Here is a 6,000-nt window from a genome sequence, read left to right as displayed (position 1 = left end):
TAAGGAATGCCCAGGACCTGATGAATATATAGCTGAATTCTATAAGGCCTTCAAAGAGAACTCACTCCATTATTTCTTAAAAATCTTCAATGAAACAGAAAGGGAAAGATCACTACCAAAGTTCTTTTTTGAAACCAGCAAAACGCTCATCCAAAAACCACATACACTCATCATGAAAGAGATCTGTAGATCCATTTCTTGGATGAACATCAATGCAAAACTTCTAAATAAAATTCCAGCCAACCTAATTTAACAACTATCCAAAGAAGTTGTGTTCTATGATCAAATTAGATTCAACACATCAACAGAAACAAGGACAGCAACTACAAAATCTTATAAACAAAGTGTTTGACAAGATTCAACACCTCTTTATGAAAAATGCTCTGGAGAAGCTAAGAAGCCATGGACTACAGCAACTATAAGGTAATGGAATAACCTTCCATGGTCCTGATTGGGAAGGATTATCATCATGAAAATGGTAGTAGTGCCTCAAGCTATCTACAAATTCAATGCAATACTAAGAAAAATCTTAAAAACATTCTTCAATGATATAGAAGAAGCAATCTGAAAATTCTTGTGGAATAGTCAAAGACCAGAGCAACAAGAACAGTCCTCAGCATGAAGACTGGTACTAGAAAAATATCAATACCCAACTTCAAACTCTGTGATAAAGTCATAGTAATAAACAGTTTGATAATAGTACAAGAATAGGGCAGAAAGCAGAGCAACAGCAGCTCATGCCTATAATCCTAGCTACAGAGGAGGCTGAGATATGAGGATCATGGTTCAAATCCAGCCCAGTCAGGAGAGTCTGTGAGACTCTTATCTCCAGTAAGCCACTAGAATACTGGAAGTGGCACTGTGGCTCCAGGGTGCTCGCCTTGAGCTGAAGAGCACAGGAACAGCACCCAGGCAAAGAGTTCAAGCCCCACAACTGCCAAAAAAAGAGCAGAGGTGAGGACCAATGGAATAGAAGACCATGAAATGAACCCACATACTTATAGCCACATAATGTATCAGGAGAGAAAAAAAATAGGATAGAAGGAAGACAGTATCTTCAACAAGTTGTCAAAAGAGAATTGTGTAAACATGTGCTGAAAACTTCAAAGAGATTAGAACAGATATTATAGAACCTTATATATCACCCTTCACCTAAATCAATTATACAAGAAACTAAGACCTCAGTGTAAGACCTGATACCCTGAAGAGGTGGGGAAACACCAACGATCCTTGACACAATTCAAAATGTCTGAAGTCAATATGCAGAATCACAACAAATCAAAGAAAGTCTGGATGCATGGGATTGCCTCAAAATGAAGAGTTTCTGCAATGCAAATGGAATAGCTAGCAAGATAAATTGAAAGCCCACAGATTGGGGGAAGATCTTTATTAAGTATGCATCAGACAAAGGCCTCGTATCTAAAATATACTCAATGGTCAAAACATTAAACCTTTCCAAAATCAAGTCCTCAAAGAAACAATAACCCAATTAATAAATGAGTTAAAGACTGAAAGAGAGCTATCTCTGCAGAAGATGTAGAATGGTAAATTTATCCATCAAGAGAGAGAGATTTGACATTTCTCTATATGAAAGAAATATAAATCAAAACAAGATTGAGATTCCACCTCACCCCAGTTAGAATGCCCAATATAAAGAAAACTAACAATACCAGATTTTGCCAAGGATATGGCCAAAAAAGAATGCTTACTAAACTTTTGATGCAAATGTAAAGTTTTCAACCACTCATAAAAGAATTATGGACATTCCTCAAAAGAGTAAACATAGAGCTTCCCTATGACCCAGCAATTACATTCTTATTCATTCATCCAATAGAACACAAAAAAGACCACAGTGAAGACACCAGCCCAATGATGTTCATTGCAACATTGTTTACCATAGCCACGGTATGGAATCAACCCAGATGGCCCTCAGTGGATGGATTAAGAATGTGTGGTTTACATAGCTAATGGCATTGTATGCTCCCATCTGAAAAAATGATATTGCTAGTTTCATAAGGAAATGGAAAGACTTTGTCACTGTTCTTGATTTCTGATTTTATATAAGTTTATCTGTTTTGGTAAGGATAAGGGAGAACACAGAAATGGTGGAACAAAGTGTGAACAAATGCAGCAGTGATACTAGACACTAGGCAGAAACTGAAATATACAACTTGTGTGGAAGGGGCTTAGGAGGGAAAATCTGAGAGAAAAGGACAGAGGTTGCACCATTCCAAAAGAAAAGTACTCATCCAACATGTAACTCTAATCCCTCTGTATATCACCTTTAAAATAATAACAAAAACTTGAAAAAAGTGGAATAAAACATTACATGCAAATGAAATACAAAAAACTATGCGCAAGCATGTATAACATCATCACATCAAATAGACTTTAATGAAAGGATCAAAAAGTAACAAGATTTTAATGTCATGATAAAGGAATTAAATCAACAAAGTGAAATAGTAACTGTAGGTGTTTATTTTCACACTTCTAAGCAATTAACTATACTAACTGACTTTGAGATAGTCCTTAATACAATAATAGGTGAAGATTTTATGGAGAGATTTGCCATTCAGAATCAACAGGCAGGCATTAGAATTTAATTTCACCCTTGATCACGTGAGCCCTATATATGCCAAAGAACATTTTAACCAACTTCTATTGAATAAAGCATTGTTCATCAATGTAATGAATTTTCTCCAGGAGAAATGATGGGGTAGGGCCAAATACCAGCCATGTTTTAACATTTTACAACTATCTTGAGCACACATGTAGATTACACTGTAGTAATGCTAGAAATTAGCAAGGAATATGGGCACATAATATGAAAATCAAGTGAATTATATTTTAACCATTATTACTTAAATAATAATTGCATTAAAATTATTCATTGAAAAAATTGCTTCATGATAAAGTGAATTTTTTTCAGGGCACATTTCATGAAATAATCTGGTCCTAGGAACAAATGAAAATGAAAAGAACATCAGAAACACATAGTTATAGAAAACAGGACTTAAAGGAACTATCAAATTTTGCTTAAACCAAGAGAAGGAATAATGAACTAAATAACTTGCACTGCATGTCAATGAACAAGAGAAACTCAAGAATAGTAGAAAGAATGAAGGAAACGATGTCAGGAGCAAAAGCATAGTGGCAATCAGCAATGAATCAAAAGGAGTTTGTGCAAAACAGAAGGGTTATAAGGCTGAAGTAAAAATCCTAAAGCAGCAATCAACAGAATGACATACATTAATCCATATCTCCATGATTCTGCATGGGCTGAATCAGTATGGTGAAAATAGCCATATTACTGAAAACCATATACAAGTTCAGTTCAATCTCCATCAAAATTTCTATCCCTTCCTAGACAGAAATAGAACAGGCAGACTACATTTTCTGAAAAAGGAAATCCTTTATTCAGAATGATGTTAAGACATAAGAACAGTACTGAAAAATCACTGCCTTTCTCTTATGCTATGGGGCCAAATAACAAAAAACCACATAAATCAATGAAAAATAAGACAGAAATACTTGTAACATCTACAGATATCTGATTTTTGGAGAACTGACAAAAAATACATGGCCTAGAGATGGCACCCAAAATAAGGCATGGAGCCGTTAAATTGGTTATCCATGTGGCAAACATTGAAACTAAAGCCTATCCTTGAATACACAATTTTTTCAAATGAAAGTTGATTAGTTTTCAAATAGATACTGGAACATTGAAAGTAGTAGTGAAAATGAGGGTCAATATAAAATAACGATAACCTTAATAGATCTCACACCTGTCATAAAATAATAGAAAGATTTAAGTGTGGGGCTCGGAAGGTGGGTCAGTGGTAGAGCGCTTGCCTTGCATGCATGAGGCCCTAGGTTCAATTCCTCAGCACCACATAAGCAGACAAAAAAGACCAGAAGTGGCTCTGTGGCTCAAGTGGTAGAGAATTAGCCTTGAGCTGAAGAGCTGAGGGACAGCGCCCAGGCCCAGAGTTCAGGCCCCACTTCTGGACCAAAAAAAGAAAAAAAGAAAAAGAAAGATTTAAGTGTGAACTCAACTAGGTGGTAGAATATTTTTCTTATTTACAAGGCCCTAAATTCTACCCAAGAATGGAAATTTATAACAGCTTTGTTTGCATCAAATTGAAAAGGTTCAGCACACTGAAAGAAACAGTGGGACAGCCAAATATTTGGTTGAAACTCATTAAATCATTTTAGCAATCAATACAATAAAAATAAAAACTACAATGAGTTATGCATCAAGCCACACAAAATTTTGCAGTGTTATTGTAACTGAATATTGGATGTGGGTGATGAGTAAATGGCAAACCTCAAGATAATCTTTAGGGCAAGAGACATTTAAGTTAAAGGAGAGCATAGCAGTGTGGGCAGAAGAAATGTATTTTTAAATGATGATATCATGCATACCAAAGCTCAGGGATGAGGTCTGAGATGCATGCTAGGATCACAGTATTGTAATAATATATATGAAGTAGCTTCATATATATTAACTAATTTGCTAATTGTTTAAATGCCTGCAAGGTACAGTTTTACTTCTGTAATTCAGGGAGGGGAAGGGAAAAAACAAAATACTTAAATAAGGATACAGGTTGACCCACTATAACAATGACATGTACAAAACACTATGTGGAAAATGAACTTTACAACTTTGGTGGGAGGGGGTAATTGTGGCGGTAGGAGGGGAGGGATGGTAGGGGAAAAACAAAGGAAGAGGCAACAATGCTCAATAGGAAATGTACTCATTACCTTGTCACCCCTCTGTACAGTATTCTTACAATAAAAATGTACAAAAAATTAAAAATAACATTCAATGATGGAAACCAATGTCTCATGTCTGTAATGTTAGTCATTCAGGAGGCTGAGATCTGAGGATAACAGTTCAGAGCCAGCATAGGCAACAAAGTCCATGAAACCCTCCTCTCCAACTTAACCAGCAAAAAGCTGAAAGAGCTGTGCCTCAAGTAGTAAAGCCTTACCTTGAGCAAAAAACTCAGGGACAGCACCTGAGTTTAATCTCCGGACTGGTATGAACACGCACACAAACACACACACACACACACACACACACACACACACACACACACACACACACACACACACTCCATGCAAACACAGTAGTAGATCACATACCTGTAATATTTTCACCTTATTTCCTAGTGATCGCATTTAATTTTAATTTGTTTCATTTTTTCTGCTAATAGTTATTACTTTAGTTGTACACACTTGTGGAGGTACAATGTGACTAATACATGTATTAAAAATTAATATAATGTAATTATAATGATCAAATTAAGGTAGTTAGCATTTCCATCTCTTTAAACTTGATCTGCATGTTTTTTACTAGGATGGAATAAATAAAATTTTGACCAAAAAAGATACAGTTTTAAAAATACCATGCAAACAAAGAACCTGCAGATTATTGCCTTAAAGGGTCCCACTGATAGAGAACGGCATTACATTTTCATTGTTTATTTCTGTCTTGGTAAAGTTTCTCAAATGCCATGGGAACTAGAGGATTCTCATTTCAATTATGACTTTTAATTATATTCATAGGTGGTTAACTCGCACTCCTATTTGCCATTCAAGCACATTTGTACCTGGATCTGTAAGAAACAAACCAACTAGTTCTTTATAAAGATGATCTAGAACACAAAGGTAGCTTCTCAAAATCATTGCTGAATTTCTTTAGTAGAAAAAACAAAAATAAGGGGCTGGAAGGTGGCTCAGTGGTAGAGTGCTTGCCTTGCATGCATGAGGCCCTGGGTTCGATTCCTCAGCACCACATAAGCAAAAAGGAAAAAAAAAGCCGGGAGTGATGCTTTGGCTCAAGTAGTAGAGTGCTAGCCTCGAGCTGAACAGCTGAGGGACAGCGCCCAGGCCCAGAGTTCAGGCCCCCCAACTGTACCCCCCCAAAAAAAGAAAAACCAAAAATAAGAATAAATTTATTCCAAGTATGTTGTACTCATATATGGAAATACCACA

This window comes from Dipodomys merriami, unplaced genomic scaffold (assembly GCF_024711535.1).
Source record: "Dipodomys merriami isolate MVZ:Mamm:240054 unplaced genomic scaffold, mDipMer1.0.p SCAF_770, whole genome shotgun sequence".
Classification (NCBI taxonomy): domain Eukaryota; kingdom Metazoa; phylum Chordata; class Mammalia; order Rodentia; family Heteromyidae; genus Dipodomys; species Dipodomys merriami.
Note: the sequence above shows the minus strand (reverse complement) of the source record.